General features: G+C 37.8%; 1 pseudogene; it reads right to left on the bottom strand.

Annotated features, from left to right (window-relative positions):
- Positions 1-9,328: 9,328 nt before the first annotated feature.
- On the bottom strand, positions 9,329-11,104 carry LOC131919827 (peptidyl-prolyl cis-trans isomerase E-like; annotated as a pseudogene).
- Between the last annotated feature and the right edge of the window lie 320 nt (positions 11,105-11,424).

Raw genomic sequence — 11,424 nt, 5'->3', positions numbered from 1 at the left:
ACTCCCTGGGATTAAAGGCTTGCTTTCTGGGATTAAAGGAGTAAGTCACCATGCTTGGCTGTATCATTGAACACATGGATTTCTGCCTCTGGAATGCTAGGATTAAAGGTGTGTGCTACCACTGCCTAACTTCTATGTTTAATATTGTGGCTGTTCTGTCTCTGACCCCAGATAAGTTTATTAGCATGCACAATATTTGGGGGAATACAATACCACACTTATGTTCTTCTTTAATTTAAAAATATAAGTTTCAGTACTTATTTCTTATTTCTTTAGAGAAAGATTTGTAAAAGTATGAGAAAACATTCATTTTAGTATATTTTCCTATTAGTGATATTAACCACATTTTTGATTAGCACAGTCCTGGAGCAAAAAGGAAGTAAGTAGCTGCCTTTTCTATGTCTAGAGTGGTACCTGAAGAACATTCTCCTTCATTTCAGCCTTTTCATTGCCCATATTTTTTTAAATGCTTAGTCAAACTAAAATGTATACCACTAAAGTCTCCTCTTATTGGCTCCTGCAATGCATCAAAGTGTTGTAGTAGTAGCTGAATTCCAGTACTTTTGTTCCTCATGTAAATTCACATTTGCCATTCTATGGTGTACTGTTTCCTGCCCATATTCACTTTTCTTTTGGTACTATCAACCCATGCCTTCAATTAGATGATCTACTTCAATGACTTATCCTTTGTATTACTCCAACATACTAGATCCTCCCTGTTGTGAATTCATCTGGTTACGTCTTGGGCCTCATTAAATTCAGATTTTTTCCTACAAACATTTGTCATGTAGAAGGGTAAAAGGGGTTTTCATTATTTTTAATTTAAAGATTTATTTTATTTGTATTTGTAGGGAAGTATATGTATGACTATGTCATATGAATGAAGGTATCCTCTGAGGTCAAAGGAGACTGGAATTTCCTGGAGTTGGAGTTACAGTAGGTTGTGAAGCTTCAAGTCATAGATGCTGCACAATGAACTCAAGACTTCTGTTAGAACAGCAGGCACCCTTAAGTAATGAGCCATATCCTAGACCCAAATGATTTCATTTTATGCAGTGATAGTACGGTGTGCTTCCAGAAACCTCTTTAGGAATGATATGTTCATTTCACCAGATGCCAGCACACTGGTACAGTAAATCAAATTCTCTCTTTAGCATGTCCCTGCTGTTTCAATAGGGTTCTTATCCCAATTTAATCCTTTTTTGGCAATATCCTACATGTGAATAGTTACTTGATATGGCTAGACAAAAGCCTCACTCTCCCATCTTTCAGAGGAAACTTTATAACATGATCTGCTAGACTCCAGAAGTAGAGTCTGATGGCTTCATTCCAAGTTCACTGCAATCCTGTTTCTCAATATGTTAAACTTTATCCTGTGCATCCTTTAGGCATTATTCCTGAAATTCCTCAGTGATATTTATTGGTTTCAAAGTCTCCAATACTTTTTCCTAGTTGGCCTATATTATAATTAGAAGTTGTTTAAGGAAGCATCCATCACAGTATTGTTTTGAGTTGGCTTTCTTGACAATTGGATGACTGAGAAATAACATGGCTGAAAATTCAGCATTGTTATATTCTGGCACAAGACTGCAAAACAATTCATATATATTTTATGATTGGTAAAATGGGAAGGGAATCCTATCAACAAGAAATGTTCTGGCCGTTGAAAGACTCTAGGCAGGTAAGTACAATAACCAATATCCTAAGTTATCAGGTATCTCTTGTTGATATTTCAATTCACCAGAGAAAGACAATGGAGAGCAGAGCATTCTTTATTCCTCAAACATACAGGAAGTTAAAAACTTGGCAGCAAAAATCTGATAGAAATTTCTTGGAGAAGAAGGGCAGAAAAGCAGAGAGTAATACCTAAAACTTGATTATATGGATAATAGGTTATAGGAGTGTGGATACATATAAATTGAGTGATTGCAAAGCATGCATGAAACCCAGGCTTTGATTCCTGTGCTATAGAAGCCTAGCCTGCTGGAACTGTATAGTATCAATTTCTGTGGCTATATGACTAGTTTGAGACTAGGCAAGGGCACATGAGTCTTTCTATGCAAGTTAAAACAAAATAAATGGTAAAAATAGGTCAAATTCTCAATCTTGATAGAATTTCTGCAGCTGAAACAATGCTTATTTGAAACAAAATCTGAGTTTTAGAAATAAGATTTGAAGTGGAATTATAATAAGAAGGGACATTAGTGCAACTAAAACATAGAGAGTGGCAGAAAATGACATTACCAATGGGAACATCAGCCACAGGTTTTAACACATTAGTGGTGGCACGTTCCATTTTATCCCTCATTATCCTTGTATAATTTTCATGAAAAACCTCTATTCCATACTGGCGGAAGCCATGCATCTGCCCGGATCAGAGCAGAAGTATAGAGCAGATAGCTCATCAGTTGACAGAGTCCTGTTGAACTCATTGCTGTGTGACAGAGATCCTGCAAAAAAGAGTCCACGTTGTCTTCTGTGATTCCACAGAAGATGTCTGCCTCTGGGTCTTTCCTTCCTTGTCCTTGTTGCTGTTGCTAGTTGACTTTTTGTGGTATTCTGCTCACAGGGAAATAAGGAGGGGGTGTTCCCGGGGTATGGAGAGCAGTTCTCCCCGGAGTATTTTGGAGGGCATGAGGATGGAGAATATAACAGTGAAGGATAAAAATTATTGTGCTTCTTGCACTCCTTCTCTGGTTCATTGTGTTCTGTTGATTGTACTTTGAATGACACTGATCCCAGGAAATATTTCACACATAGATGGTATTAAGACCTTACTAGTCCAGGCAGCGGTGGCGCACGCCTTTAATCTCAGCACTCAGGAGTCAGAGCCAGGCGCATCTCTGATAGTTCGAGGCCAGCCTGGTCTACAGAGCGAGATCCAGAACAGGCTCCAAAGCTACACAGAGAAACCCTATCTTGAAAAAAAAAAAGCCAAAACAAAAACAACAAAAAAGAACTTACTAGTGCATTGGCTGCAGGAAACTCAAGAACATCTGATTATTCAGAGCAAGGATTAAAGCCTACATTTGGGCCTAAAGTAGCTGGCTTAAGATCAGAGAAGCCTAGCGGCATTGTGCCTCCAATTAAGTCTGCATACACAGGTTTAGTCTCATATCATTTGCTAGTAAGAACTTGGTATGTCCCATGAGAAGCAAATTGTTCAGAATTTGGACTCCGTTGATACTCCTCTACCACATGTGGAAGCATCCAATGCTTATTATGTTAAACTTGAGTGCAATACTAAGTCGATTCCCTTGAAGAACAAAGATTGTTCTTATGGATTTGCTTCTCAGGACTCAATGTCTTCTGGCACCTTATCACCACAAGGGATGGCCAGCCAAAACCTTCACTAGTAGAAGAAACTTGTGCATTTGCTAACCTCAGGGGCCACCTGTTTCCTGTCAGGCCAGTTAGGAGTAGTGGCACTCTTTGAATGCATAACTGATGGCCTGTGACTAATCTTTGTTCCCCAGACATGGAAGGAGAAAGTGGGTAGGAGGTCTGAGAAATATTTTGAGGTAATCTTGAAGTTCTTGGGAACTGACTATGTAAAATTTATGGTTTACATGCCTTGCTTCATATATGGTTTTATTATTGGAAAGATAAATAAAAGAAGTTCTGAGAGAGAGAGAGAGAGAGAGAGAGAGAGAGAGAGAGAGAGAGAGAGAGAGAGAGAGAGAGAGAGAGAATATCAACACATTCCTGTGTGTCTTCATTCTTCTTGTACTAATTCTGCACCTCCTCATCAGAGCCTGAGTCCCGCTGAAGCTGGACTCTGACACCATAAAACTTTCTTTATAAGAGCCTGGGAATAGTCAGATCTCTTCTGACACAGAAGGAGTTTTTTTTGTTGGCTTTTTAGTGCTAGATGGACCCAGAGATTATATTTCACATTCTTAGTTAAAGACAGGGTTACTCCAGGTACCTTAAATTTGATTGAAGTGACTAGTGAATCTTCTCTTCCCCTTCTTATTTTAGCACACTTATCATGCCCTTCCCTTTGGTAAAAAATTCCCATTTATGATGGAATCTTTTTCTGTAAAAGGAGCACTTGTTCTGTACCCCCAGCAGGTTATAAGGGTTTACATGGGATATGACAAGTCACACATATTTTCCTCAGCAAATTTTTACAATCTGTTAATAGAATTACAAGAGAGTTCTTCCTGAAAATTTCGACCACTCCTTACATTATTATATTCCACTATAGTTGTTGCTACAAAGCCTTTCTGTTATCTGTCCCAGGGCTTGCTGTTCCACTACTTAGAGAGGTTTTTAAGATAGTCCATCTAATTTCAAAAAGTACTAATATTACAGCAAAAATATCAGTTGAGACTAATCAAGAAAAGGGAGAACTGAGAACATTTGTTCTACGAAATAGAGCTACTATAGATTACCTATTACTGAAATATAATCTTGGTTGTCAGCAATTTACGGGAAAATACTGTTTAATATCTCTTATTTCACTCATTGACGAGCTACATAAAGAAATAGCCAAAATCTTGCAAACAAATTTTGACTCTCCAATATGGCTTAGATGGTTCTCCACCTTCATTGACCCTCTAATATTATTTCTACCAGTGATCATAATCAGGCCCTGTGCCCTCCAATATGTCATTATCTTGATCATGCCTCAGATGAGCAATTCTTGAGTCATTGCTGCTCAACAATATTCTTAACACATCCCCCATCAAATATTTGACAGAAAAATCTAAGTCAAAGGGAGAGTGACAACGAACCTGCTTAACTCAATGTTGAAGTCAGGAGTCATTGTTCCGTATTGGTAAAAATAAGTTTCCATTTACAATAAGAGCTGAGTGCTGTTTTTAAGACTGTTGCCTGAAAAATGACCTTCCCAAAACCATGACCTTGAATTGATTGAGAATACCCTTACTCTTCCTGACCCTCTCTGAACAGTCCCTAATCAACTTCCCTAATTACATGGTGACCACATGATGCTTTTGAAAATTTTCTGCATTTTCTTATTTCCCCCTTGTCTTTCTTCTGCATACCTGCTTTGCAACTACTCATGATTTTCTCCTTAAAAGGGATCTGAATGTTAGGTTCAGAACTGCTCTGTTTAACCCAACCTAGGAGGCAGTCACTGGCCAGCTCTTGGGTGTGCCCTAATAAAAATCAAGCTTGCTTTTAAAAAAGGAAGAAAAAAAATAAAAGAAACAAGAATTGAAATATTAGCTGGGCGGTAGTGACACACGCCTTTAATCCCAGCACTTGGGAGGCAGAGGCAGGTGGATCTTTGTTAGTTCGAGGCCAGCCTGTTATACAGAGCGAGATCCAGGAAAAATGCAAAGCTACACAGACAAACCCTGTCTCAAAAAAAAAAAAAAAAAAGGAATTGAAATATTAGATTGATTTGCTGAGAATCTTGAATTTTGGAGTTGCCCATCTCTGGCAATGAAGTAGTAGGAGAACAGAGTCATAAAAGATTATGCTTCCTCTCTCCTACAAGATGACTCAAAAGTTTTATTTTCAGACAAAACCTGGGGCTCTTACAATATCTATTCCTGCTTCTTTTCCTGATAGATTGATAACTGGGCACATATATGATATATGACAGTGTTGCCATTCATAAAATGAAAACAACTACACACTCAAGAATGATAGTCATTAAAAAAAAAAAATAAACTTGAGCCTGAGCTTGTAGAGGTGGACTTCTTCCTTGAGATAATTTCTTCATCCTTAACATTGTCTTCAATGTCCCACTCTGCCTTCAAAGTGGATTATTATACAGCTCACATATCTTCATCTTAATGCTTCTCCAATCAAATCACTGTCTGTTGATGAATATGATGATGTATTGTGTCATATACTATGTTTTTGATTAGATAATTTTAGGGAAGCTTTAGAACCAGTCATTCTAGGGTTACGGGTTTGATTCACATTTTCCACAAGGTCTATTCAGTAATTATTGTCTTCCAACTTTAGATGACCTTACTTTTCTATTTCTCCATGTCCCTGTTTGTGTTTTTCTTTTCAAACATATTCAGCACTAATAAAGTAAAACGGCATTTACATGGTTTTTTTGACCTGTGGTTTGGCATAGTTTTCTATTCCTTTTCTTTTTTCTCCATCTTCAATTCTCTTTCTTATACTCAATGGCTTCCATGGGAAAAGGGTTACTTCCCTGAAAAACACTGACTCTTTAAATACAGGAGTCATCAGTTGCCAATAGCTCCTCAGTGAAGTACGGAACTTTCTGAGGTACTCTCTAATCCATCCTGGGATTTTGTCTGGCATGATCTTGTGCATGTTGTTTGCATATAGTCACAGCTGTGATTTCATAGTTAAACATACCTATTGCTTCCAAAAACAATATTTTGCTGCAGTTATCCAATAGTGCTGGCTCACACCACACCACCATTTTATATTAATCATGGAGCCTTGGCAAAAGGGAGTTGACTATAGATGTCCCATTTAGGGGATGCTCCAAAATCTTTTATTTGGTGCACTCTAAAAGATGCAGGTCTATATGTTAATTGACACCATTTCAAAAGCAGACATTTCTAGGGAAAGTTAAAAATTGGTATAAAAACTTCAGGGGCAGTTTAATATCATGACCATTTAGCAGAATGATAAATAGTATGAGTTTTTTTCTAGTTCCTATGGCTGAACCAACCAGCCATGGAGTATTGCCCCACTTAATTGTGCAAGCTACAAGTTTCTTCTTGTGGAGCGCACTTTAAATCTAATACTCTCATAACATTTGTGTCCCTATTGTATTAGTAGGCATATGTTCTCAGAACAGTTTTTGACAACAAGGGTCACAGATAATATAAAATGATGATTACCCTAATTGTCATCATAGAACCTACAGGCAGTAACTGATGGAAGCAGATGCAGTCATCCACAGCCAAGCACTGGGATGAGCTCCACTAGTTCAGTTGAAGAGAGGGAAGAGGGATCATATGAGCAAGGGGAGGGGTCAAGATTATGATGGGGAAAACCACAGAGATAGCTGATGCAAGCTAGTGGGAGCTCAGGGACTCTGGATTGACAGCTGGGGAACCTGCATCGGATAGAACTAGGCCCTCTGAATGTGGGTTACAGTTGTGTGGCTTGATCTGTTTGTGGGGCCCCTAGCAGTGGGACCAGGACTTAACTCAGGTACATGAACTGGCTTGTTGGAGCCCATTCCCTATGGTGAGATGTCATGCTCAGCCTTGATACAGGGGAGAGAGGCTAGGTCCTGCCTCAACTTGGTATGCCAGAGTTTGTTGACTACCCAAGGGAGGCCTTACTCCCTCTGAAGAGTGGGTGGGGGGTGGGATGGGGGGAGGAGAAGGGAAAGAATGGGAAAGGGGAAACTGGGATTGGTATGTTAAATGAAAAAAAAAATTAAATAAAAAATTCTGAACAACAACAACAAAGTGATGATTACATTTCTTTCCCGCTCATGAGCACTGTGTGTTTTCTAACACTATGAAGCTAGCCCATAGGACAAAGTTACAAGGTCAATATAAACTTGAATTCTCTATAGTTTATAACTAAGTATGTGATATCTTCAGCAGGAGGGACATATTTCAAGATAAAATTATAACTAAGAGCAACTACAGGTAAATGAATGAACAGGAAGAAATATTTCTCAGAAGGTAAGCTGTATCCAGAAAGACAAAAGACACATGATCTCTCTCAAGTGTGTGTGCAAGCTTTTAATTTTTAGATGAGTCTTTATTTTTAATCCATTTATTTTTATTTATTTGGGTTTGTGGTTCTGCTGAAAGAAAACATTTTATCCACTGAAACTGGGGTGATAAGCCTCCATGTAGATATTAGGAACTGATATCACATCCTTTTAAAAAGTGACAAGTGCAATTAATTGCTAAGCCTATATGCACATGTATAAAATTCTCATAAGCTGTTTTCCTTTAAGAATACAATAAGCAGAAAGTCAGTAAAAGGTTATCTACAAGGAGATGTGCTCTATGGAAATCTAAAGAATAGAAATGGTATAGAAAACATTATTTAGAATGTGTGAGAAAGCCTCTTGCTTAAGAGCAGTTTTCTTATTGTTGATATTATAATCCTCTGAACACAAGCTTCCCCATTCACTATGGCATATGATAATTAGTAACTATTTACTAATAAAAATAATAAGGTTGTATGACAAATGCTGAGTACTTAATCAGCATAAAAAAAGAACAAAATATAAAATAATAGAACTATCAAACCAAGAGGTCTAAACTTCTTCCGTTTTACAAGCTGGGTCTAAATTTCAGTTTCTTAGACAAAGGGCTATTAATCAACAACACATCTGACAGCAGGGACAAAGCCTGCGTCAGCCCCACCGTATCTCAAAGCATTGACCACATGAGGACAGTCCCTGCAGCCCTCTCCCAATTGCCCCCCCCCCGCGTGCAAAATCTTACCGAAGTATGTCCAAAGATAAAAACAAAAACAAACAAAACAAAAACTAAAACCTCAGCTTATCAAAAATGTATTAATATAAATGCGCCTGCTTAACCATTTATGTTTGAGATAATCTAACTGTTCCTAGAACTCCCCCAGCTATACTCAAAAGGAGGCTGCATTCATCTCTGAATCACTATTTTGTACAAATGGTTGACCTGGCATGCTGATAGTGTCTGTGGAAGAAATGCTATTCAAGTTGGGGGTCTTCTTCAGTATTTCTCCGACCCTAACACAAACGATGTAATCAAAACTGAAATATAAGAAAAGTATATATACCTATGGATATGTCATCCTTCTAGTCAAAATAACTGATTAGTTTTCAAAGTATATCATCTGTTTGCCTAAGTTAAAATGACTATGCTGAGTTGGATATATATATATATATATATATATATATATATATATATATATATATATATATATATCATGCAACAGTTTAATCAGTTTAATTTTCTTTCATTCAGTTTCTGGTAATAATAATATACTTTACAGAACTTTGGTTTTGAAAATAGGTATCAGAAGATGCCACAACAAAAGACCATAAAATAATGTAGAATTTCTTCAGTCTATCTGCTTAATTTTTTTTCAACAGTACAAAAAAAAAAAAAAAAAACCAACCAGTTTTTTGTTTGTTTGTTTGTTTGTTTGTTTGTTAGCAAAGAAACCACCCAGTGGCTAAAGCCAGCCAAGGACAAACTGGCAGCACACTGCTTTAAGACCCAGCCACATCCAAAGAAAGAGCCTAGGCACTGCAGAGAAGCTGCAGCTAAGGAAGCTGATCCCAAAGAAGGGCTTGGACCACACACAACTGCTTCACAGGACCCAGTCAGTACCAGGGCCCTGGAGGCCAGGCGTCTCCATCGTCCTTGTCTTCCAGAGGTGGGAGCCCAGCCAAGCATCACATGTACTCTCCACAGTCCACGATGGTTGCCTTCTGCTTTGGCTTCCCATCCTTGCTGCCCCGAGTCTCAATCTGGACATTCAGGCCTTCTGTGATCTCCCCAAACACCATATGCTTGTCATCCAGCCAATCTGTCTTATCACAGGTCAGGAAGAACTGGGAGCCAGTGGTGTTTGGGCCAGAATTGGCCATGGAGAGAAGGCCTGCTCTTGTGTGTTTGAGAATGAAGTTTTCATCATCGAACTTCTTCCCATAGATGGACTTGCCTCCTGTGCCGTTGTGGTTTGTGAAGTCACCACCCTAGCACACAAACTGGGGGATGATGTGGTTATCTGCGTAATTTTATCCACTTTGCAAATTCACTTAATCAAGGAGCAATCGTGAAGGACGTCTTTTTTTTTTTAATTATTATTATTATTATGAATTAAGCCTTGAGGGAAAAAAATAAGAAAATATAGTTATAAATTCTGTTTTGTTCAATAAGTACTTACAGCATGTCATTGATCCCCCGAGGCTACAAATATGAACAATGTATAATTAAATGCCTAAGTGGTTTTTTATCCAGCAGCTGAATATATGTATATTGGTTCAAGTAACTATTTTTTTAAACCAAACATGAGGTATAAATTAAATTAGGTTTCCACAACTTATGCTTGACTTTAAAAGAAAGATAAAACATTAAGAATTTTGAGGCTAAGGTGTAAAAAAAGAAAGAGTACCCAAGTAAATTTCAAAGTCCAGAATAAATAAAATGTGAATAAGGCACTAATTAAGTCTGTTTGAATTAAGGCTGGAACAACACATCTTAAATAAGGAATAAAACATTTTAAAAGGTACATTTTAATGTATGCATGGGTGGATAGGAAATGAAAGGAATTCCTCAAGGTTGAAGCCTTCAAAAAAAAGTGTTAATCTGGAAGAATTAGAAAGCAGTACCACTACTTGACCCTTTGAGAATACTTGCTTCTCCCTGATGTTCTGGAGTGGAGACTTTAATGAGCTATTTGCACAAAGCACAGGAGACAACAGAAAGGTTTTTGCCAAGATCAGAGTCCCAGATTTAAGTCTAGACCCATAAATGGGAACTGAAAAGGGCAGGCTGATTGCTTGAACTGAAATAAATTCTCCCAAAGAATGAGTCATGTTAACTCCTAATGATCTTCTCCTGGGGATTCCTAAATAAAACTACACACTCCAGCAGGAGATTGAAACTACTTTGGTAGTCTGAGGCTACAGCTCTGTGATGTAGTTAAAGGAACATTCAACTTGGTGTGTGGCTTAATAGTAGGTAAAAGCCATCAAGATTAATTTTGGGAAATTTTATTTTAAAATTAGTTTGAAAAATATTCCTATGGGAAAACACCTAGGAACATTGAATTTCTCTAAAATACTTAAAGGTATGACATAATCCATTGATTGACCAGATAAAATTATAGTTCCTGAAATATGCAAATGTAAAAACTTCTAAAAAAATTTACCTCAAATACTACTCAAGGGAAATAAGGGGTAAAGGCAATTGGTGCTAAAAGAAATTGTCTTCCTAGGCCCAATTATTCAAAATCTGAAGCCCTCTGCCTGCCTGCCTGCCAAAGGCTTCCAGCCATGATGGTCATAATATAATCTTCTATATTATAGTTCACAAGATGGGGCCACTGAGGAGATGACAAAGATTTAAAGAGTCATAAGTGTGGAAGTCTCACCTCTGGAAGGGGAGGAAATGTCACTGGACTCACGTCTACACTGTGTGAGGATACTGAGGGCAGAAAGAATCATGCTAGCTTAGTGAACTCAACCCTCAGTTCCATTTCATCTCTAGACTGGTCTAGCCCTCAGGAGAGTGAGAAAGTTCTATCATTTGACTGCTCCAAGCTAGGGTATTTTGTCATATTCTCTCACGATGACTGACAGGGGTGAGACACCTACTAAGTTTAACAAGGAAAAAAAATCAGTTTTAGGAAAGAAAATTATTTATTTAGTTTAGAAAAGAAAATGGTTACACTCAGTAGTATTGAGTGTAATAAAATGCTGGGTTAATGAGAAATTGGAAAGTTTAGGCTAATGAAGAGCCAAAGAATGTAACGCTGCAGATATAA

The sequence above is a fragment of the Peromyscus eremicus genome, chromosome 9 (genome assembly GCF_949786415.1).
Source record: "Peromyscus eremicus chromosome 9, PerEre_H2_v1, whole genome shotgun sequence".
NCBI classification, from domain to species: Eukaryota; Metazoa; Chordata; class Mammalia; order Rodentia; family Cricetidae; genus Peromyscus; species Peromyscus eremicus.
Note: the sequence above shows the minus strand (reverse complement) of the source record. Positions and strands in the feature narration are given on the sequence as shown.